Source organism: Hyperolius riggenbachi, chromosome 10 (assembly GCF_040937935.1).
Source record: "Hyperolius riggenbachi isolate aHypRig1 chromosome 10, aHypRig1.pri, whole genome shotgun sequence".
In the NCBI taxonomy this organism is placed as follows: Eukaryota; Metazoa; Chordata; class Amphibia; order Anura; family Hyperoliidae; genus Hyperolius; species Hyperolius riggenbachi.
In genome coordinates this window covers 217292111-217317614 of record NC_090655.1, presented here as the reverse complement: position 1 = coordinate 217317614, position 25504 = coordinate 217292111, and the positions used below count along the sequence as shown (strand labels likewise).

At 45.0% G+C, this 25504-nt stretch overlaps 1 pseudogene; it reads right to left on the bottom strand.

The window, feature by feature from the left end:
* LOC137536811 (zinc finger protein 850-like) overlaps positions 1-25504 on the bottom strand; it is an 88939-nt pseudogene that overhangs the window by 27492 nt on the left and 35943 nt on the right.

Sequence of the window (25504 nt, the reverse complement as noted above, 5' to 3'; positions counted from 1 at the left end):
GGAAGGTATAGGGAAATTGCAAAGCTCTTGAAAAAGCACTTTTCATAGCGATTTCCCCAGCGCTTTCATGAATAAAGACATTGGGCTTGATTCACAAAGCCGTGCTAACTGTTTAGACACTGCAAAACCATGAGTCATGCCGGAGACGCTGAGCAGTAATCGAGTCTGGAGCCAAGTGATGGAACGGTAGGTGAGCCTGAAAGTGGGGACATCCACAATGAACAGAAATCCATCTGAGGGCTACACTTCAAACAGGCAGTGTCATTGCAATAGCAGAGCAAGCCCACATCACAAACCTCCCACAAGTGCACAGCACAGAGGGTTAGAGGTGGTACAGATGAGTAACTCATGACTGCCATGCCCGGGACACACAAGTTTGTTGCTGACCAGTGAATATCATATCTGTGTAGTGAGTAAAGTGACAACTAAGAACTGTGTATCCCCAAAGGGAGTTGAGGTTTGTTAGCAATCAGCCACAAAGTACAACAACATATGAGGTTGCATAAGCTTGAAACTGGAACAATGTTGGCAAAGGGTGACCATTTGTGAATACTCAGATGGACACTATTTGCAGAAATTTAGTCCAGCTGAGCTCAGTCCTGGGGACATTTTAGATGGGGATGGTGCACTATAGCATGGGTCATTGTGTAACTGTTGTGTCCTATGTTTATGGCGATATGAAATATAATACGTGCTAACAACGTTTCAGCGCATTGAGTCATGGGTTGGCATGAATAGACTGTATTATTTAATAGTCTCAGATCTCTTATGTCCGCCTGTGTCTGCAGATGTTCGTCCTCAAGAGCATTATGGTGGCGAATTAGGTCATCAATCTTATCCTCCAAGGTGATAATACCTTTCACCTCCTTTGTGACAGTGGCAAACAGCCAGTGCATATTGTCAATGAGACAGTTCTTGTTTCTTTCCAGCAGCCGCTCTAGGTGATCCACCATCAAAAGTGGAGAGCATTCCAAAAGCACGCTGGGAGCTCTGGGTTGGGCCATGTGGTGTCTGGTCAGCATCTCACAGGTCTGTGCTGTCACTGAGAAATTTGTCTATTTCCTGTGGTTGAACTTTACCTTTAGAAGTTGTGTTGGCTGCTTCGGTCCCATTTGGAATACGCCCACTTGTGCTGTCACTCCCGCCTCCTGTCGGCTAATAATAGCTCCTCTAGGTTATATCCCACACCGGGTTATGGAGCTCAGGTAAACTGTGCCATCTTAGTTCAGAACGTGCATGTAATGTTGCTGAGAGCTATTTTTATTTATATCCCCATTGTGTCCTCCATGAATAGGTTGGTGTGAGTTCTCACCAGAGTAAATTCTCTTCTGTATGGCAAGATGAGATTTCTGTCTGAAGGATTTCCCACACCCAGAACATGGCCTCTCCCCAATGTGAGGTCTCTGATATAAGTAGTGTATGTAAGAAGTTTCCCACACTCACACCATGACTATAACTTCTCCTTCTCCTAAGTGATATCTGAAGTGCAGCAAGTTGTGATTTATTTTAAAAAAAGGAAGGTCTGCTCGACCAGTAGAGTAAAAGTCCAATTTTTATTCGTAGAAAAGCATGCTGAACATAGCAAAAAAAATAGCCCACACGTATCAGAGCCTCACAATCGCTCCTTAGTCATAGCTAAGAATGCTCTCACAGGAGCCACAATTAAGGCCCCGTTCACACTTGCGGTTTTGTCAAAACCGCACCGGATGTCCGGACCGCACCGTATCCGGACCGGACCTGATCCGTACGGTTCCTATCCGGATCCGGTCCGGTCCGTTTGCATCCGGTTTCCGTGCGGTGTGAACACGGTTGCGGTCCGGATCCGGTTTCTTAAGGAGATAACAACCTGTTATTACCTGGGGTCTGGGAGGTCAGCAGAAGGGTCTGGGGTCATTGTTGGAGACAGGTGGACGTGCGGAGACCATCCGTGGATACAGAGACTGCAGTTGGGACCATGGATCCAGGCATTTTTTACTCGTATACCTGGGAATTCTCTGTTGTTCGCCTCCTCGTTATCAGACTAATCAGACATGTTGCTGCCTAGAGCTCCAGCATGAAATCGCTGCTGCCCCACCTGAACGCTGGGCCCATGTGGTCCCCATCCAAAATGCATAGGAAGTGGGGTAGAACGTCCGGTTTTTGTAGCCAGTGTGTTGTGCGCTCTCCGGTTCTCATTGGTTTCCATTGGCCGGATGGTGCAGTCCGGCTCCGCCCCGGATACGGCTGCCGGAGGAGCCGGACCAAAAAATAGCGCATGTTGGAACGGACGCCGGAGTCCGGATCCGGTCCGGATCCGGTCCGGCTCCGGTCCGGCAGAACGGACGCATGTGAACGGACGCATAGGCTTTCATTGCTATTGCCGTGCGTCCGTTCCGTCCGTTCTGCAAGCGGTCCGGCTCCGGCACGGCGATTCCGGACGGCCACCGCTAATGTGAACCGGGCCTTATACAAACATGAATCCACCCAACATGAGCGGCCCCAACTAGCACCAAAATGCAGGTAGGGGATGAATCAGATTTAAAGAGACCTTACTTAACCACTTGAGGACCGTGGGCTTTACCCCCCTTAAGGACCAGGCACTTTTTTTCCATTCAGACCACTGCAGCTTTCACGGTTTATTGCTCGCTCATACAACCTACTACCACCTAAATGAATTTCGGCTCCTTTTCTTGTCACTAATAAAGCTTTCTTTTGGTGCTATTTGATTGCTGCTGCGATTTTTACTTTTTATTATATTCATCAAAAAAGACTGAATTTTGGCAAAAAATTTTTTTTTTTTTTAACTTTCTGTGCTGACATTTTTCAAATAAAGTAAAATTTCTGTATACATGCAACGCGAAAAATGTGGACAAACATATTTTTGATTAAAAAAAAACCCATTCAGCCTATATTTATTGGTTTGGGTAAAAGTTATAGCGTTTACAAACCATGGTGCAAAAAGTGAATTTTCCCATTTTCCAGCATCTCTGTCTTTTCTGACCACCTGACATGTTTCCTGAGGGGCTAGAATTCCAGGATAGTATAAATACCCCCCCAAATGACCCCATTTTGAAAAGAAGACATCCCAAAGTATTCACTGAGAGGCATAGTGAGTTCATAGAAGATATTATTTTTTGTCACAAGTAAGCGGAAAATGACACTATGTAACCAAAAAAAAAAAAAAAGTTTCCACTTCTTCTAACTTGCGACAAAAAAAAATTGAAATCTGCCACGGACTCACTATGCTCCTCTCTGAATACCTTGAAGTGCCTACTTTACAAAATGGGGTCATTTGTGGGGTGTGTTTACTGTCCAGACATTTTGGGGGGTGCTAAATTGTAAGCACCCCTGTAAAGCCTAAAGGTGCTCATTGGACTTTGGGCCCCTTAGCGCAGTTAGGCTGCAAAAAAGTGCCACACATGTGGTATTGCCGTACTCAGGAGAAGTAGTATAATGTGTTTTGGGGTGTATTTTTACACATACCCATGCTGGGTGGGAGAAATATCTCTGTAAATGACAATTGTTTGATTTTTTTTAAACACAATTGTCCATTTACAGAGAGATTTCTCCCACTCAGCATGGGTATGTGTAAAAATACACCCCAAAACACATTATACTACTTCTCCTGAGTACGGCAATACCACATGTGTGGCACTTTTTTGCAGCCTAACTGCGCTAAGGGGCACAAAGTCCAATGAGTACCTTTAGGATTTTACAGGTCATTTTTGTTTCAAGACTACTCCTCACGGTTTAGGGCCCCTAAAATGCCAGGGCAGTATAGGAACCCCACTAATGACCCCATTTTAGAAAGAAGACACCCCAAGGTATTCCGTTAGGAGTATGGCGAGTTCATAGAAGATTTTAGTTTTTGTCGCAAGTTAGCGGAAATTGATTTTAATTGGGTTTTTTTCACAAAGTGTCATTTTCCGCTAATTTGTGACAAAAAATAAAATCTTCTATGAACTCACCATACTCCTAACGGAATACCTTTGGGTGTCTTCTTTCTAGAATGGGGTCATTTGTGGGGTTCCTATACTGCCCTGGCATTTTAGGGGCCCTAAACCGTGAGGAGTAGTCTTGAAACCAAATGTCGCAAAATGACCTGTGAAATCCTAAAGGTACTCATTGGACTTTGGGCCCCTTAGTGCACTTGGGGTGTAAAAAAGTGCCACACATGTGGTACCACCGTACTCAAGAGAAGTAGTATAATGTGTTTTGGGGTGTATTTTTACACATACCCATGCTGGGTGGGAGAAATATCTCTATAAATGACAATTGTTTGATTTTTTTTACACACAATTGTCCATTTACAGAGAGATTTCTCCCACTCAGCATGGGTATGTGTAAAAATACACCCCAAAACACATTATACTACTTCTCCTGAGTACGGTGATCCCACATGTGTGGCACTTTTTTGCACCCTAACTGCGCTAAGGGGCCCAAAGTCCAATGAGTACCTTTAGGATTTCACAGGTCATTTTTGTTTCAAGACTACTCCTCACGGTTTTGGGCCCCTAAAATGCCAGGGCAGTATAGGAACCCCACTAAAGACCCCATTTTAGAAAGAAGACACCCCAAGGTATTCCGTTAGGAGTATGGTGAGTTCATAGAAGATTTTATTTTTTGTCACAAGTTAGCGGAAATTGATTTTAATTGTTTTTTTTTTCACAAAGTGTCATTTTCCGCTAACTTGTGACACAAAATAAAATCTTCTATGAACTCACCATACTCATAACGGAATACCTTTGGGTGTCTTCTTTCTAGAATGGGGTCATTTGTGGGGTTCCTATACTGCCTTGGCATTTTAGGGGCCTTAAACCGTGAGGAGTAGTCTTCAAACCAAATGTCGCAAATGACCTGTGAAACCCTAAAGGTACTCATTGGACTTTGGGCCCCTTAGCGTACAAAAAAGTGCCACACGTGGTACCGCCGTACTCAGGAGAAGTAGTATAATGTGTTTTGGGGTGTATTTTTACACATACCCATGCTGGGTGGGAGAAATATCTCCGTAAATGACAATTGTTTGATTTTTTTTACACACAATTGTCCATTTACAGAGAGATTTCTCCCACCCAGCATGGGTATGTGTAAAAATACACCCTAAAACACATTATACTACTTTTCCTGAGTACGGCGGTACCACATGTGTGACACTTTTTTGCAGCCTAGGTGCGCTAAGGGGCCCAACGTCCTATTCACAGGTCATTTTGAGGCATTTGTTTTCTAGACTACTCCTCACGGTTTAGTGGCCCCTAAAATGCCAGGGCAGTATAGGAACCCCACAAGTGACCCCATTTTAGAAAGAAGACACCCCAAAGTATTCCGTTAGGTGTATGGCGAGTTCATAGAAGATTTTATTTTTTGTCACAAGTTAGTGAAAAATGACACTTTGTGAAAAAAAAAAACAATAAAAATCAATTTCCGCTAACTTTTGACAAAAAATAAAATCTTCTATGAACTTGTCATACACCTAACAGAATACCTTGGGGTGTCTTTTTTTCTAAAATGGGGTCACTTGTGGGGTTTCTATACCGCCCTGGCATTTTACGGGCCCAAAACCGTGAGTAGTCTGGAAACCAAATGTCTCAAAATGACTGTTCAGGGGTATAAGCATCTGCAAATTTTGATGACAGGTGGTCTATGAGGGGGCGAATTTTGTGGAACCGGTCATAAGCAGGGCGGCCTTTTAGATGACAGGTTGTATTGGGCCTGATCTGATGGATAGGAGTGCTAGGGGGGTGACAGGAGGTGATTGATGGGTGTCTCAGGGGGTGGTTAGAGGGGAAAATAGATGCAATCAATGCACTGGGGAGGTGATCGGAAGGGGGTCTGAGGGGGATCTGAGGGTTTGGCCGAGTGAAATTAGGGCCTGATCTGATGGGTAGGTGAGCTAGGGGGTGAAGATGAAAATATTGCACAGATGAAAATATTGCACTGATGAATTGATAAGGGGGGGTCTGAGGGCAAACTGAGCGTGTAGGCGGGTTATTGGGTGCCCGCAAGGAGCAGATTAGGGTCTGATCTGATGGGTAACAGTGACAGGTGGTGATTGATGGGTGATTGATGGGTAATTCGTGGGTGTTTAGGGTAGAGAACAGATGTAAACACTGCACTTGGGAGGTGATCTGACGTCGGATCTGCGGGCGATCTATTGGTGTGGGTGGGTGATCAGATTGCCTGCAAGGGGCAGGTTAGGGGCTGATTGATGGGTGGCAGTGACAGGGGGTGATTGATGGGTGGCAGTGACAGGGGGTGATTGATGGGTGATTGACAGGTGATCAGTGGGTTATTACAGGGAAGAACAGATGTAAATATTGCACTGGCGAATTGATAAGGAGGGGGTCCGAGAGCAATCTGAGCGTGTAGGCGGGTGATTGGGTGCCCGCAAGGGGCAGATTATGGTCTATTCTGATGGGTAACAGTGACAGGTGGTGATAGGGGGTGATTGATGGGTGATTGATGGGTGATTAGTGGGTGTTTAGGGTAGAGAACAGATGTAAACACTGCACTTGGGAGGTGATCTGATGTCGGATCTGTGGGCGATCTATTGGTGTGGGTGGGTGATCAGATTGCCCGCAAGGGGCAGGTTAGGGGCTGATTGATGAGTGGCAGTGACAGGGGGTGATTGATGGGTGGCAGTGACAGGGGGTGATTGATGGGAGATTGACAGGTGATCAGTGGGTTATTACAGGGAAGAACAGATGTAAATATTGCACTGGCGAATTGATAAGAGGGGGTCTGAGGGCAATCTGAGCGTGTAGGTGGGTGATTGGGTGCCCGCAAGGGGCAGATTAGGGTCTGATCTGATGGGCAACAGTGACAGGTGGTGATAGGGGGTGATTGATGGTTGATTGATGGGTAATTAGTGGGTGTTTAGGGTAGAGAACAGATGTAAACACTGCACTTGGGAGGTGATCTGACGTCGGATCTGCGGGCGATCTATTGGTGTGGGTGGGTGATCAGATTGCCCGCAAGGGGCAGGTTAGGGGCTGATTGATGGGTGGCAGTGACAGGGGGTGATTGATGGGTGATTGACAGGTGATTGATAGCTGATTGACAGGTGATCAGGGGGATAGATGCATACAGTACACAGGGGGGGGGGGGTGTCTGGGGGGGGGGTCTGGGGAGAATCTGAGGGGTGGGGATGATCAGGAGGTAGCAGGGGGCAGTTTAGGGAATAAAAAAAAAAATAACGTTGACAGATAGTGACAGGGAGTGATTGATGGGTGATTAGGGGGTTGATTGGGTGCAAACAGTGGTCTGGGGGGTGGGCAGGAAGGGGGGTCTGAGGGGTGCTGTGGGCGATCAGGGGGCAGGGGGGGGAAATCAGTGTGCTTGGGTGCAGACTAGGGTGGCTGCAGCCTGCCCTGGTGGTCCCTCGGACACTGGGACCACCAGGGCAGGAGGCAGCCTGTATAATACACTTTGTATACATTACAAAGTGTATTATACACTTTGTATGCGGCGATCCGGGTGCTAGTAACCCGCCAGCGGGTTACTGCGCGAGGTGGGCGGAGCCAGTCCCCGGCGGCTGATCGCGTCACGAATGACGCGATCGCGCCGCCAATGCCCCTACAAGGACCGCCGCCTCTGTGCATGGTCGCGGTCGGGAAGTGGTTAAAATGCACAACATGCATATATAAAAGTACAAATAGTGCATGCCCAAACCCCCCCCCCCCCCCCCCCCCCACGAATAGATCGTCTAACCTTCTCTACTCCTTGAAATTTAAAAAATCCAGGTTTCCATTATGACAGGTTGAAAAATGTTTAGAAAACGTGGAGACCCCAAAGTTTTCCTTTCATACTCCCCTATAATGCTTGGAGATTCTCTCTCTAAGAGGGCGTGTGGTACACCCCACGTATTGCACTGCACAGTTTGTGCAAAAAATAGTATAAATGACATTAGTAGTTGCACGATTTACAAAACCAGAAATCGTGAATGTCTGCCTTTTTGAATATAAAAAGACTTCCTGACCTGGTTGCAAAAATGTGCAGTACCTGCACGTGGAGTAACCACACCTATATGTACCAGTAGCTGACAGCCAGGTTCGGGAGCGTGAGACGGAGTCAGGATTGTACATGCTAGGAGACAAAATCGAGCCAAGTGTGTTTCTTCAACGTGAGGAGAAGGAGCCATCATTTTTTCAGGATATCTACCCTGTCCTTACGTTGAACTATACTTCTTGCTCTATTCAAATGACATTTTTAATATCCTCTTTCGCATAATTTAGATTCTAGTTTCCAATTCAATATTTACATAAATAGGGTCAGAACAGTTGCATTTAGCTCGGATCCTTTCACCCACTCGCCGAGGCGTTCACCCCGGGATCCAATGCCGGCCACTATAGGTCGGCTAGAGGGAAGGTCAGGGTTATGAATTTTCGGCAGATGATGTAATATGGGTACCACCGGTATTTTCATCATGAGGAAGTCTCTCATTCTCCTAGTCAATGCATTCATATTGACTCTTTTGTCTAAGAGGACACTTAGGCCCATATGCAATTCACTTTTCCTCCTTAGTTTTCTCCAAGTTGACATTTTCAAACTTGTCAATAAAATGTCTTTTAAGCCACCAGAAAGCAAGAAAATGCTCAAAATAATTTTGATAGTGCTTTTTCAACTTCTTTTGGGTACTTTTTTAGTTGAAAAGTGCTAGAAAGTTGTTTTAAATTGAAAATTAAAAATTATCTCCTAGGAGAAAACTCAGGTGAAAAAGTGAATATATGGCCCTTAATCTCTGTGAGCAAACTGCCGTAGGATCGGATGGGAGAGGACAGTAAGTTCTTGTGTCCTGCAGCTGTCTAAGAGCTTCCTGCTCATAATCCACTGCATTAAGGACAACAACCGAACCATCCTTATCCGCATTCCAAATAACTATGGATTTGTTCGCTCCAAGAGAAATCAAGGCTTCTCTTTCCCCCCTAGTAAGATCAGAAGGTGCTCTGCGGACCCTGTTGATTTTTAATAATTCTTTTTCTACTTGGTCTTGAAAGAGATCGACTGCTTTAGTTCTTGCCTGGAGGGGATACAAATCAGGGTTCCTAATTTGTACTGGTTTGATATCCTGAACCGAAATACCATTTTGGCCTGTAAGTGACAATTGGTGTAGAATTAAAACTGAATGTTCATTCTGCAGGGGAAATTTGGACAATTGAGATTGGATTGTCCATCATTTCAGGAGGTAAGTCCACCTGTACTCCTCCTTTTTAGTTGTTTTTAGATCATTTTAACCTGCCTGGCGCCTCTGTCCAAATTTGCACAGTATATAGTCCACCTTGGGTGGAGGGGACTGTCCCCTTCTTTCTATCTACAGAGAGCGACTTCTTAAACCTGAGTGGGGTCAGGTTCTAATACTCCCCACCTGCATTTCAAGTGGTTGCCTATGTGGTAACCCGTGTTTGTGAGTATATCCACATCTGTTAATTATTTCGCCAACAATTGTTAGACTTACTGCACTATATTGGGCTCTCGGTTTTTCTTTTTGTTTCAAGTGCATCCTGAAGGGGAAGTATAAGTCTCAAACTACCTTGGGTGGCAACAGCTTCACCATTCCCCCTTGCGCCCTCCTACCATTCATCAGCGTTCGAAAAATGTTTTTTAATCATAAGGTTTCTGACAAATCGATTAACATCCAATAATGTCCTAAAGACGTCAAAATGGGAGGAAGGCGCAAAGGAGAGACCCCTTGACAACAAGGAAATTTGTTCCTCGGTTATGTCAACAATAGAGAGGTTGACTGCATTCGAGATAGATGCTTTAGGGACTACTTTCCTATGTTTTGTACCCGCTCTTCTAGTCTGTTTCTTTTTCTGTTGTTGTTTCTCTTGTTCGACCCACCTTTTTTCTTGTGGTGTTGGTAGTACTCTGGACTGTTCAGTGATTTGGTTATCGCCTGTCCTCGCTGGTCCCCCGCCACTAGGGTACCAGAGAAGACTGACCGCACCCTTTCCACCACTGACACAGTTGATCCCTCTGATAGAGAAGTTGAACTGTCGATGGAGCTAAAACTAACCCTCTTTTTGTGTAAATTTCTTCTAAGCATTGATTTAGGGGTTCTATGGACGGTCTCACACCTACCGCACTCAGAGACCAGATTTTTCTGGTAGTTATTAGTGTCTCTTAAAAATTTTAACCTATTATTATATATAATCAGGCCTTCAAGATTAGCAATGTTTCTCTTCAGCTTATCATTAAGTTCATCATACATTTGAAACGTTTTAAAGCTTGCAAGGTCGGCTTTAATTTTCAAAATTTCCACCTTGATATCTACCAGTTTACATTCTTCACAGGACATTATTAGTCTCATCAGTTTCATAGAACAATCCGTTAAAGTCATATTCCATTTAAGGACAAATTAATCAGAATAGATAGTAGTGGGTACTTTTTTTATTAGGCTAGTAACATCCCACCACAATCTAGTTTCTTTATCTAATAGACCCTCTAGACTGGCAAACACTGACTGAAGGTTCAAAACAGGATCTTTGCATCGAGTACCTGAAGTACTAGAGAACACAGATATGAATTTGTCCAACCTATCCGAGTCTTGTAGTAAGCTGCCTAGAGAGGCAAGATCCAAATCCTCTTTTTCCTGAGTTTCACTGTCCCTAGCACCTGGCTGGCTGGAGGATCCCCCCGCGACCAATAGTGTCCTCGGTTGTCACCTGCGGCAGGGCGGAGGGACTTGCCTGTATTTGATTGGATTCAAGGCCTTTTGTGTGGCTATCTACATCTTTTTCTACAATGTTAGCATTATCCTTATTACTAATTACGTATGACAAAACTTCTTTGTCACTAACATCAGCAACAATCGTTCGTATTAGTGATAGTACCCACAATAGACTGAACAGGCATATTAACATTTTTCGGTATGGCACTTGTTTGTCGCCCATAGTCCATATTATGTGATGCAAAATATGGATAAAAGTGTGATGCAGGTACAGACTGTCCCATAGGGTATTGCATACTATACATAGGTCTCTCATTAGAGGAGGGTACCCTATATGATCCCATATGACTTGGGATATGTGCGTTATGCATAGGGACAGAAGGAAATGCAAAAGTCCCAACATATACCCAAAGCATTTCCCAAACTCAGCACAGAAATAAGGCCTCTCCCCAGGAAATGCTTCTTTCCTTATAAATTATTATAGATCACATTTTACAGCAAACCTAAAGTGAACATAAGCTCAACAAATAATACATTGTATATGTAGTTACAATGGTATATAAGAACCTCCTTGGAGTCTCATATTCTTTATACTTTATAGGCTTAAATCCTGACTCTGAAATGTGCACAAAAGTTATATCATTGTGACATTGTATCTGGTTCATTCAGCTTCCCTCGACGACAGAATAAAAAATAGAAAAAAAATAGAAAAAAATAAATAAATGCAGCACCTGGCTAAAAGAGCCTGGGGAGAACACTGTACAGTATGTACCTATGTGTATCTCATTATTTCGCCTCAGTACAGGGACTTTAAAGGGGTTCTTACGCGAATGAGGGAAAAAAATCAAAATGGTTTATGCATAATCTATTAAAAATCCTTCTAAAATAAGTGTGAAAAGTTTAAAAAAAAAAATGAATGGTTTCACCAATACAACATGTAATGTATACAGTGACGGATGACGGGACTGTGAGGCTAATCCATTTGTTAGGGGTGTTTTTTTGTTACTTTCATTTCACAAGCTGCTCCCTACCTAGTTTTCATTGCTGTAATGCAGGGCTATGATGAAGTGCTGTGGAATGGCAGTTACAGCTGTTAAAATAACGGCTGTGATGCTCTGTAGTTTCTTGTACTTCCTCACAGAGCTGACCCCCCCCCCCCCCCTCCTCTCCCTGTAGGCAGAGGTCGGGCAGCTCTTCGGAGCAAATCACGTGTTTACCTCGTTGCTCGGCAACCAGACTTCAGCGTCTGTGCAGAGGACTTCCTATCCTCTGCACGGCAAGTTAGCTGCCTGAGCTACAGTTCATTGTTACACAGTGAGTCAGCACTCATGCCATCTGTTAATTTAGCTGCAAGGAGAACCACACTGTGTAACAATGAATTGTAGCTCAGGCAGCTAACTACTTGCCGTGCAGAGGATAGGAAGTCCTCTGCACAGACGCTGAAGTCTGGTTGCCGGGCAACGAGGTAAACACGTGATTTGCTCCAAAGAGCTGCCCGACCTCTGCCTACAGGGAGAGGAGGTCCAGCTCTGTGAGGAAGTACAAGAAACTACAGAGCATCACAGCCATTATTTTAACAGCTGTAACTGCCATTCCACAGCACTTCATCATAGTCCTGCATTACAGCAATGAAAACTAGGTAGGGAGCAGCTTGTGAAATGAAAGTAACAAAAAAAACACCCCTAACAAATGGATTAGCCTCACAGTCCCAATATCAGTCACTGTATACATTACATGTTGTATTGGTGAAACCATTCATTTTTTAAAAAAACTTTTCACACTATTTTAGAAGGATTTTTTAATAGATTATGCATAAACCATTTTGATTTTTTTTCCTCGCGGATGAACCCCTTTAAGGTTTTGCAAACCAATGCACTGAGTAGCATTAAAGTGTCCTCAGGATTCTGTGTAAAATTCCACATACCATAAAAACAAAAACATTTATGTATAACCTCTGTAATTAACATCTAAATGCTTTCACACATAGAGCATATGAATAGGGCTTCTCGCCAGTGTGATATCTCTGTGTGACAAGGTTTGAGCTATATTGCTGACAAGTTTTACGGAGGGCTGTCTAGAGTACGCAGGGGGTGTCCCAGCTATATTTACCTTCCTGCGTTCCAGCGTGGTTACGCTCACGAGCCCGCCGGTGCCTTTACTTCCTGCCTCCTGACGTCACATCCGGAAGTGACGCGGGCAGCAGTGCGCTCATCCACCATAGGATTTCTTAATTAAACACCACTTGGACGGCGATGTAGCATGGCTTCTCCTCTCCTTGAGAAAGCAGGGTGACGCCCGCGGAACTAGTGGGGTTGGTCTGAGGGGATCTACCATCTTCCCTTGCCTCTCCTGTTGCCTGTCATCACTTCTCAACTCTGGGCTAAGTATTTCCCCATTATGCACTTTACTTATGGGCTGCTTCACTGCCTCCTATATATTTCATCTTGATATATGCACTATGATCTTAGAATCTAATTGTTAATTGCACGGCTGCTGAGCACTTGTTCAATGAGTATTAATCTTTTTGGTCTTGATTGGTTATAGGTTTTTTCATGTATTGGTTTTGTTTTCACTCATATAATATTGTCACTAATTGAGCAATAGCACTTTCATAATACTGAACCTGGGTTCACACAACCTGGGGGCACTCTTTGAGCCCTCAGTGTTGCTGATAGCATATTATTGGCTATGCAATATTGCATTATGTTGCAACAGTATACAATGACATGGATTTTTATGAGATTATTTTAAGTGTTTTTAATAATAATTTTTTGGATTGTATTTTTTTGTGCATTAATATCCGCATAGCGGGTGATCATTGTATAATAAAGATCAATGAATATATTTAAACTTAAACCTATGAGTGGTGCTGGTTACTGGTTTTCTTTTTCTTGCTTGGGATAAGGTTTGAGCTATATCTAAAACATTTCCCACAGTCAGCACATGAATAGGGCATCTCTACAGTGTGATATTTTATGTTTGTTAAGGATCGATTGCTCTCCAAAACATTGCCCACACTCAGCACACGACTAAGGCTTCTCACCAGTATGAGACCTTTTGTGTGTGACAAGGTGTGTTATCCGTACAAAACATTTCCCACACTCAGTACATGAATAGGGCTTCTCACCAGTGTGAGATCTTGCATGTATGACAAGACTTGATTTTTGTGCAAAACATTTCCCACACTCAGTACATGCATAGGGCTTCTCACCAGTGTGAGATCTTTCATGTCTAACAAGCTGTGGTTTATGTGCAAAACATTTCCCACACTCAGCACATGAATAAGGCTTCTCACCAGTGTGGGATCTTTTATGTCTAACAAGCTGTGTTTTATGTACAAAACATTCCCCACACTCAGCACATGAATAGGGCTTCTCACCAGTGTGAGATTTCTCATGTCCGACAAGATTTGATTTCTGAGCAAAACATTTTCCACACTCAGCACATGAATAGGGCTTCTCACCAGTGTGAGATTTTGCATGTCCAACAAGATTTGATTTCCGAGCAAAACATTTCCCACACTCAGTACATGCATAGGGCTTCTCACCAGTGTGAGATCTTTCATGGCTAACAAGCTGTGATTTATGTGCAAAACATTTCCCACACTCAGTACATGAATAGGGCTTCTCACCAGTGTGAGATTTTTCATGGCTAACAAGCTGTGATTTACGTGCAAAACATTTCCCACACTCAGTACATGAATAGGGCTTCTCACCAGTGTGATTTTTTTTATGCTTGACTAAGTATGAATTTAGTGCAAAACATTTCCCACACTCAGAACATGAATAGAGCTTCTCAACAGTATGAGACTTTTCATGCTTGACTACGTCTGATTTTTGTACAAAACATTTTCCACACTCAGTACACGAATATGGCTTCTCACCAGTGTGAATCCTCTGATGTGTGACAAGGATTGATTTAAATGCAAAATATTTCCCACACTCAGTACAAGAATAGGGCTTCTCTCCAGTGTGAGATCTCTTATGCTTGACTAGATCTGAATTGTGTGCAAAACATTTCCCACACTCAGCACATGGATAAGGCTTCTCTCCAGTGTGAGACCTCTCATGCTTGACTAGATCTGAATTTTGCACAAAACATTTCCCACACTCAGTACATGAAAAGGGCTTCTCACCAATGTGAAATCTCTCATGTCTGACAAGATGTTCTTTCTGTATAAAACTTTTCCCACACTCAGCACATGAATAGGGCTTCTCACCAGTGTGAGAACGTCCATGATTGACAAGTTTTGATTTGTGCACAAAACATTTTCCACATTCAGTACATGAATAGGGCTTCTCACCAGTGTGAAATCTCTCATGTCTGACCAGATGTTCTTTCTGTATAAAACGTTTCCCACACTCAACACATGAATATGGCTTCACCCCAGTATGATGTCTCTCATGTCTGACCAGATTTGATTTATGAACAAAGGATTTCCCACACTTAGTACATCGATAGAGCTTCTCACCAATGTGTGATCTCTCATGACTGACAAGACATGATTTCCAACCAAAACATTTCCCACACTCAGCACATGAATAGGGCTTTGCACCAGTATGAAAACTCTTATGACTGACCAGATTTGATTTCAATGAAAATTGTTTCCCACACTCATCACATGAATAGGGTCTCTCACCAGTGTGAGATTTCTCATGTCTGACAAGATTTGATTTCCGAACAAAACAATTCCCACACTCAGCACATGAATAGGGTCTCTCACCAGTGTGAATTCTCTCATGTCTGACAAGATATGATTTTGAAACAAAGCGTTTTCCACACGTGGAACAGGAATAAGACCCTCCACCAATAGAAGAGCTCAGCTGGATATGAAGGCCCTCGGGGTTAGACAGGTGAATGGAGCCTTTGTGAATATTTGGGGTAACCAGTATATCTGCAGAAGGCTCTTGTCTAGTGACATCATCATCAGTTGTACAGTCTGTGTATCCAGAGAGACGAGTCTCCGTGAGGTTCCTGGTACAAGGATTTCCTGCTGCAAATAGAGAAACATCACTTCCTGTTAGAGAATTCTGAGGGGAGGAACAATTATCAATAGGGATGGTGAGTGAGCTGCTGATAATTCCAAGTTGATGCAAAGTTTATACATACTGGAAAAGGACCAAGTGCAAAAGCTGCATAGCTTTGCATATAACTAGAATACAATTTGCACCATCTCAGAGTTATTGGCAGGTCACAGGAATTCATACTAGTTTTCAGCCTAAACTGTTACAGGCAGACAATTACATGACAAAAATGTTGCCTTGCATGCTTATTTTATACACCCCCAAAATCAGCCAATCAATCCATTTGTGAAGTGGAGATCTGAAGCCACTAATACTTTTGTAGCTATATATATATATATATATATATACACATATATATATATATATATATATCCACTGACGAACAAAGAACCAAACCTCTGCACACTGGGGAGCAGGCAGGGAAACCTCAGAACTAGAAGATGTCACAGTTCAATCTGTAGAACTCTTAATGGTGGCGACTCTGCAGGGAGGGGAGACCCCAAACAGATTCCACCTTCTCACATCCTGTTACCACTGCAGCTATGTGCACATGCTGTAATATGTACGACCAGAGGCACCAAGCAGAGTAAAACAATGTTCTAAAAATGATAAAAAGAGGTAAATCGAGGTGGACTTACCTCCCTCTGGTAGTGGACATATACTCAAATGCAGAGTAAAAAATATACAATTTATTCACAGCTCCATAAAATCGCAACGCATTTCGCGGTCAACAATCCCGCCTCATCAGGCAGTACAGGAGCATATAAAACTGGTTCAGGTCCATAAAGCGTGTGAGCGCCTCTGTCTCTGTCTCACAGAGGCGCTCACACGCTTTATGGACCTGAACCAGTTTTATATGCTCCTGTACTGCCTGATGAAGCGGGACTGTTGACCGCGAAACGCGTTGCGATTTTATGGAGCTGTGAATAAATTGTATATTTTTTACTCTGCATTTAAGTATATGTCCACTACCAGAGGGAGGTAAGTCCACCTCGACTTCCCTCTTTTTATCATTTTTAGAACATTGTTTTACTCTGCTTGGCGCCTCTGTTCGTACATATTACAGCACTATTAATTCCCCCCCCCCTGGTGGAGGGGTTCTTTCCCCATTTTCCTATCTACAGAGAGCGACTTTTATACCTGAGTGGGGTCAGGTACTAATACTCCCCACCTGCCTGATACTCCCCACCTGCCTGTCAAGTGGTTACCTGATGGTAACCCACCCTTGTGAGTATAAGAACCTTTGACAGTACATTATATATTGAGCTTATCAGACAATATTGCACTATTGGGCTCTTGGTGTCCTCTGTTTTGTTTTTACAAGCTATGTGCACATGCTTGACACTCTGCCAAAAGAGTCCAATGTTAACTAAAGATATAGCATCCTCTGCTGTGACCAATCGGTGTACAGTAATGTACAGTGACCATTATGAGCTTATTACAGATTGGTAACACAACCTCCTGAGCGGTATATGCCCGACACTGTGTCGTGCAGGAAAAATAAGCTGAAAGCGGTATGTCCGACACAGTGTCGGGCATGCCACTCTAGAAGTTTCTAGAGCACTCTGTGCTCCCAGGATAAGTTAGCTAACTATATGAGACCCAGTATAAAGCCCCCCTCCACAATTCACCCCCCCCCCCCCCCCCCTCCCCATCCGAGTGATTCTCCCCCACATCTCCCCAATCTTTCCCTGCATCTATTTATCCATCCCTCCCTCCATCTACTGCTCTATCATCCCCCCCACCCCACACACACACACATCTCCCCATGTTTCCCCCGCATCTATTTATCTATCCTGCCCTCCCTTCCTCTCCCACTCATCATGCCGTGTCCCGGTACAGTGAACAGAGAAGACCAAAGTGGGTGATTGAGTGGGCGAGAGGCAGGGTGAGTGACTGCCGGCCACCCGCTATGACAGAACGGGAGAGAAAGGGATAGATAAATCGATGTGTTGACACATGGGAAGATGGGGGGGGGGGATATGATAGAGCGATAGAGTGATGAACAAATAGATGCAGAGATAGATGGAGAGAGGTGGAGGGAGAATTATTTGGGGGTGGGCAGGTGAATTGCAGTAGGGGATTTACACTGGGTCCCAAAGTTAGCTAAACTATACGGGTCACTTCTAGCTGACTAACTTATTATGGGGGAAGGGGGGGGGGAAATCGTCCAGCCCATATCTCTCGAGAGGGAGGAGAAGGGAGGTAGGAAAGGATGCAATGGTGGGGGGGGGGGGAGAAAGATGTGGGGGAGGTGATCAGCCATAGCTGCAGAGAGAGAGAGATGTCAGGGGACCGGCCATCCACTATCACTGCAGAGGGAGAGGAAGGGATGGCTGGGGGGTGGGGATCAGCCACCTGCTAATGCCGCAGAGGGAGAGGAATGGAGGGATGGATGGGGGGGGGGGGGGGGGAATCAGTCACCTGCTATCACTGGAGAGGGAGGAAGGAGGGGGGGGAATCGGTGTGGGGCACACCTATACTGGGCCTCTTATAGCTAGCTAACTACAGTATACTGATGTACCGGCAGCAGGGTAATGACACTGAGACACCTAAAGCTGGTTAACGATACTGGGGAACCTGTAGCTTGACTGCCTGTACCTGGGCACCTAAGTTAGCTAAAGAGGAATTGTCACGAAAATCTTAAAATTTAAAACACATACAAATAAGAAATACATTTCTCCCAGAGTAAAATGAGCAATAAATTACTTTTCTCCTATATTGCTGTCACTTACAGTAAGTAGTAGAAATGTGACATTACCGACAGATTTTGGACTAGCCCATCTTCATATATAGGGAGGTTCTCAGGGTTTTCTTCATTTTTAAAAGCATTTAGTGAATGGCAGTTGCTCCGTTCAACTGCCAAAATAGTGTACAGCGAGCAGGGAGGCTAGCCAGCATCTTTGTATTAATCATTTTAAAAAAATGTCTTTATAAAGAATAAAGGCCATGCTGAGAATCCCCCATGAAGAGATGGACTAGCCCAAAACCTGTCGGTAATGTCAGATTTCTACAACCTACTGTGACAGCAACATAAGAGAAAAAGAATTTATGGCTCATTTTACACTGGGAGAAATGTACTTCTTATTTGTATGTATTTTAAATTTTACAATTTTTGCGACAGTTCCTCTTAATCTATACCGGGGCACCTATACTTGGCTGCCTATACTGGGGGCACTTATACTTACCATTGGAGTGCTGATCCCTCGCCGTGTGCCTCCCATAGTGACATGTTCCCTGGCCATCAGTGTTGATGAAAACAGGGTCACGCACTGTCAACAACATCTGGCACAAACTAATTTTGTTTTGTTTTTGTTTTTTTGTTTTTTTTTTGCATTTAATACAATAACCTGCGGGGAATTCCGAAGACTGATGAGCTCTGCACGGTGAGCAACAGAGGAAGGATAATGTATAAATGCACACATGGGGGGGGTCCTAGCGGGGGATGGGAGGTACATTTATACACGGGGGGGCAGCGGTGAGGAGGTGGACGTGGCAGACTCAGGCCAAATTTCATGCTGATATAAATTCGGGAAACGGCCTGTGGTGTATAAGCAGCCGACAGATCCCTCTCTAATCAGATTCGATCAGAGAGAGGTTTGTCTCTTGGTCAAATCTGCCCCCACACTGCACACACATTTCAGCGTGAAATCGATTCAAAATCTGTGGAGCTGCCACCACCTGCCTCGCCGCCCCCAGTCTACCCCCTCCCCCCATCTCTGCTCCTCCGGCTGGTAGCAGTACTCTCACCTGTTCAGCTGACGTGTCCTCCCGGTAGGACTGAACGACTTTAGGAAAAGACTATTGCCATTTTTCACTCAGAAATTGTGACTTCGATTTGATTAACGATTTTCTTCAAATCAAGCTTTACCACTAAATTCAGTGTACAGTAACATTTACAAACATGCACTGGCCATGTCCAGCTGTCCAGTGATCATCCTCTGCCCCCCTCCCCATGTCCACCTTTAGCCCCCCCCTTTGCATGTCTAGCGGCCCAGTGATCGTCCTCTGCCCCCTATGTCCGCCCTCTGCCTCCCCCCTCTTGCATGTCTAGCTGCCCCTGGCGATTGACCTCTCCACCCGCCCCCCCCCCCATGTCTAGATGCCCAGTGATCATCCTCTGCTCCCCCATATCCACCCTATGCCTCCCCCTCCCCTTGCATGTCCAGCTGCCTGGTAATCATCCTCTGCCCCCACATGTCCGGACTCTGCCCCAACCCCCCACATGTCCAACTGCCCGGTGATCGTCCTCTGCCACCCTCCGCCCCCTCACATGTCCAGCTACCGAATTATCCTCCTCTGCCCCTGGCCTGTAGTACACAGGCGGATGCAAGCAGCCAATGGAAGAATTTGCACCCTACACTATCTGAACAAATCCACCAATCAGGCGGGGGGCGCTGCCCCACAACTGCCAATCAGCGCTACGCTCATCTCTGCTACGTATTTTAATTGGACCCAATGCTCCCGCCTCCAAGACATCGAGTCCAATTAGAAGATGGAGCATAGAAGAGAGTAGCGCTGAGTGGCAGTTCTGGGGCAGTGTCCCCGTCTGACTGATGGATCGGTTCAGCTAGTGTGTGAACACTTCCACCGGCTCCTTGTATCCATCTGTGACAATCACTGGGAGGCTGGCCATGCGAGGGGGGGCAGAGGGTGGACATGCGGGGGGTGGGGGGAAGCAGAGGGCGATCACTGGGCAGATGGACATGCACGAAGGGGTAGAGGGTGGACATGCAGGGGGCAGCAGAGAACGAACAAACCGGGCAGATGGACATACCGGGGTGGGGGGGGGGTAGATGGAAATGCGGGGGGGAGCAGAGGACGATCACTGGGCAGCCGGACATGCAGGGGGGGGGGCGACATTCCGGGAAGTGGGGAGCAGAGGACGATCACTGGGCAGATAGACATTCGCGGCGAGGTAGAGGGCAGGCATGCGGGGGGGGGGGGGGGGGGGGTGGGGGGGGTGGGGGGGGGCGAAAGCAGCAAAGAGCGAATGCTGGGCAGATGGACATGCATCTCTCATGCATTTTTAAAAACCGGATTGGAGATTCCGGATAGGACTCACTGGACTGACCAGTTATCAAGCACCAGGATAATTTTCCCTAAAAAACCTAACCTAAAAAAAAAATGCAGCTTTGAGTGTCTTGTCCTAAATCACATCTACAAACGATAGATCGTTCAGTCCTTCTGCAGTGGTCGTCAATGAATTAAACACCACTAGCGGCGTACTCCCGACCATCTGGCGATCAAGCAGCATTTTCTGTATTATGTGATCGACTTAGTCAATTGATTTCAGACAGAGATCGATCAGGCAACATTTGCGTTACTGAACATTTGCGTTGCTGATTTCACAGCAGATTCAATCACAGTGATAGAATCTGCTGTATATCGACGGTCAAATCAACAGGGCTGTGGAGTCGGTACAAAAATCATCCAACTCCGACTCCTCAGTTTATGATTCCACCACCGACTCCAACTCTGATTCCTCGACTAGGGTCGGGCTAGCTGCCGCAGGGGATCACATGGCCCTGGGAGGATTTTTTTAAATAAAAATTGCGCTATTTTGTTCAGCTAGCACTTTGCTAGCTAATGATGTCCCCCAAGTGCCTCCGGTCTCCGCCGTTTGCCCGTGATCAGCCCCGTAATACATACCCCCCCAGGGATCCCGAGATGGCGCAGACGCAGCCTTCAGCTCCAGGCTCGCTATGGGGAGGATCGGGTCTGCGCATGACGTCATGCCGATCGTCGCCATAGTGACGAGTGAAGCCGGATCGTGAAGCTGCGGCTTTCGCGGGATCGCGGACGGGTAAATATTACCGGCGGCAATCGGGGGGATCAGAGAGGTGCCGGGGGGCTTGGGGGACATCATTAGCTAGCAAAGTGCTAGCTTAAACAAATTGCACAACTTCTATTTAAAAAAATCCTCCCGCAGACGCAGCTTCTAAAACTGAGTACCGCCAGGAAGGTAAAGATGGCATCTGCATTTGGGAACAAAAAGCTCCTGGCCAGGAAGCTGACACTTTACCCTGTCAGTCACCCCACCCTGTCACTGCCAACGTGAATTCCCTAGCATGTCATCTGTATAAGAGCCCCATATCAGCCGAGTTCCAGTGCATAGCCCTGTCACCTTGCAGAAACAGGCCTCTGCCTTTTCTATATCTGATATAGAAAAGGCCAGGGCAATTTTCTGCAAAGGGACAGAACTATTCACCATAACTCAGCTGATATGGGGCTCCAGTAAATCTTATTAAACATACAATGTTTTGGGACACTCTAAAATGTAAGCATTAGCATACCTCTGTGATTTATGTACACCAGAGATGTATTTTAACTAACTTAGTATATTGCTGTAGAGTAGCTGTTAAACAGAAATCACGACTAATCCATGGTAAGAGTATTTGTAGAGGGTGCAATCAAGAACAAAGAACATGGATCAGGCCCTAGGCAATGTGACTGTGGGTACATGTAAGAGTGATGTGCAGGCACTCTGCAGGAGAATGAGAGAATTCTTCCTCTATTAGGCTGGGTCCACATTTGTCTATTGGTTTTCTGCATGAGTTGCCTGTTAGTGCTGCATTACTGTCAATTGTTTTTCTGCATGTAAAAAACACATTAAGGTGTGAGGTAGCCCATTGATTAACATTAATTCTCAGTTTTCCTGTGCAGAAAACGCACAGAAAACCTGACGAGTGTGAACCAGCCTTACACATTCTTCATGCACGATCTGAACCAGGTTTATGGGTGATAGACAACACCTCTGCATTCAGTGTGCACAACATTCTCAGTGGAGGAGAATTATCGGCATTTTGTTGACCATCCCTACTAGTGACACAACTAAACAGTCAGCCTTATTCTTACAGAAGAGATGTTGGGCTTGATTCATTAAGCTGTACTGCTAATGTGAAGGGGCAGCCGCTTTGCACGCCTTATATAGCAGGGTACGTTGCTATGTAAGGAGCATGCCTTCCTTAGTTACGCACGTTGCTTACATAGCAGCATGCGTAACTTAAAATGTGACTGCGAAACTTCACTAGCGGCCGTTACTATGTTATTAAGCATAATTATTATGTATAGTAACTATGTTAATTGACATAGTAACGGCCGGGATACTTCACAGGACTGCCCGCATTTATGTAATTTGTGTGCATTTATGTGCCCGCTATGTAAGCAACGCGCGTAACTAAGGAGGGCACACCCCTTACATAGCAACCAGCACTGCTATGTAAGGCGTTTATGGCGGCCGCTCCTTCACATTAAAGTGGATCCGAGATGAACTTTTACTCCTTGCATAATTGTGTTCCTTACATATAGTTTATAGGGCATTCCTCAAGCCAAATACTTGTTTTGTTTTAATACCCTAATTTCCTATAAACTAAACAAGCCACACCCACAGCTTCTCCAGAGTGCCTTGGCGCTTGCAAGGGATTGTGGGATTTCAGTCTGGGCAGGTGAAAAAGGTGTTACTAGCTATAGATTTCAGAGGCAGAGTTTTCACAATCTGAGAGCTGCAGTGCAGATACAGATCAGTTGCCTGTGTAATGGAGGAGATAAGAGTGGAGTTTTCACAGAATATGCAGATTAGCATGCCTAGATACAGATAAGCTTGCCTGTGTGTGTAATTGTGTAATAGTGACAAGCAGAAAACATGTCTGCTCCCATTGTATCACAGGAAAAAATATTAATATACTGTTGAAGCTGTTTGAAGATAGATTTGCTGTGTAAACTATCTAAACCTTAGATAAGATATATAGACAAGTCACTTGTTATATTTAGTTTTTCATCTCGGATCCGCTTTAAGCCCGTTATTGATTAAATATAAAAGATGTGATGTGTACACGCCAGATATACAGTAACAATCAGATAAGTATATTTGATTTCAAAAATACGGCAACTGCTTGAAGTGCAGCAATGCAAATAACAGATTATCTGAGAAATAGAACATTTTATCATATTTTCTCTTTTAAAGAGGACCTGAACTCTTGCACAGGACAGAAGGAAAACAGAGAAATGCACCCTGCATATATTTAGAGAGTTTAGCCTGTTTAATTCCCCCTCATCTGTGTCTAATCACAAATTGTATTTTGATCCCTCCCCTGTGTCACACGGCTGTAATGGCAGAGATGCTGATTTGAAAGCACAGAATGTTAACAATATGTCTGCTTCCATGACTCAGGGAGGAGAAACACTGCAGATTTATTTGAGGATTTGTATCAGCTGTAACAAATAAATGTTTTTTTTTCTTTAAAGGTAATTATGCTGATGTGTATCTTTTAGAGCAGAGAGGAAGTTCTGAGTTCAGGTGCACTTTAATTACAGTTTAAATTTGTTAGGAGTTGGAGTATTTTTTCCCGACTCCAACTCCAGGTACTCAAAATTGCTCTGTCTCCGACTCCTTGACTTCAACTCCAACTCCACAGCCAAGCAAATCAATCAGTGGTTGGCCTGCTTAAGACATTCTCTACTGTGACCAGTTTGTGTACAGTAATGTACAGTGACCATTATCAGCTTATTTCAGGCTGGTAACCTTGAGTGTAGAGTAGATGTTAAATAGATATCAAAAGTAGTTCTTGGTAAGAGTACTTGTAGAGGGTGCCCCAGAGCTGACAGATTCACAGCCTACAACTGGCCAACAAACGGAGGAGAGCCAGTTCACAAATCTCTGAGCCAAGTTCAATACTTGGAGGATTGGAAGAAGGAGGGTTATTCTAAAATAGTGAAGTACACAGTGCCAGAATGGCATTTGACCTGCCAGTAGGTCATAATAGATGGTGAGTCATACACTAGGGTGTGGTGGAGGCTGTTCTAACTAAGGAGTCGCACAGCCCTGATTAGAAGATACTGGAACTTAATAAGGATCAGAGGAATATAGGGGTTAATTCACTAATGTAAATAGCGCAAGTAACCTCCTGTTACGCTAGTGTGACTTAATTTTTAGTCCCTGAATGCTACGATTGCTAGTGGCAGCATGGCATGTGTAAATAAGGAGCATGAGCTCAGTACACGCTATTCTGCAGTAGTGCAGCTTAGCGAGCGCTGGTAACTTACGCTCGCTCCGTCTAACTAGCGGCCGCTCCACTGAACCCGCCCTGAGCCCCGGCAGTTCCAGTGGCTTTAAAGTGAACCAGAGACGAAGCACCCTCATGTATTTTACCATTTAGATCAGTGGGAACACTAGAGAAAACACCTACCATGCTTTCTGTTTCATTCTGCACTGCACAGCTTGTTTCTTAACAGACCTGACAAAATCCTCGACTGAGCATTCAGTCTGGCTTTGCTATAATGACTCAGCTATAATGATTCCTGAGCAGAGCCAGCAGGGGGCAGGCTTGGACTTGAAAAGACATGAGAGAACACAGACTGAGCTATAAATATTCCTGAGCAAAGCCAGACTGAATGCTCAGTCGGGGATTTTATCAGGGCTGATTAGAAGCAAGCTGTGTAGTGCAAATTGAAACAGAAAGCAAGGTAGCTGTTTTCTCTAATGGTCCCACTGATATATATGGTAAAATACATGAGGGTGCTTTGTCTCTGGTTCCCTTTAACCTCCTTGCGGGTTATACCGCTGATTAGCCGCTAACCGCCGCGCCAAGCTGTCCCCCCCCCCCCCAGACCCCTGCGCAGCCTGGCCAATCAGTGCCAGGCAGTGCTTAGGGGTGGATCGGGATTCCCTATGATGTCCCAATGTCCATGACGTCATCCCGCCCAGTCGCCATGGCGACCGGGGAAGCCCTGCGGGAAATCCCGTTCTGAACGGGATTTCCTGCTTACTCTGATCGCCGGAGGCGATCGGAGTGGGTGGGGGGATGCCGCCGCTCAGCGGCCATCATGTAGCGAG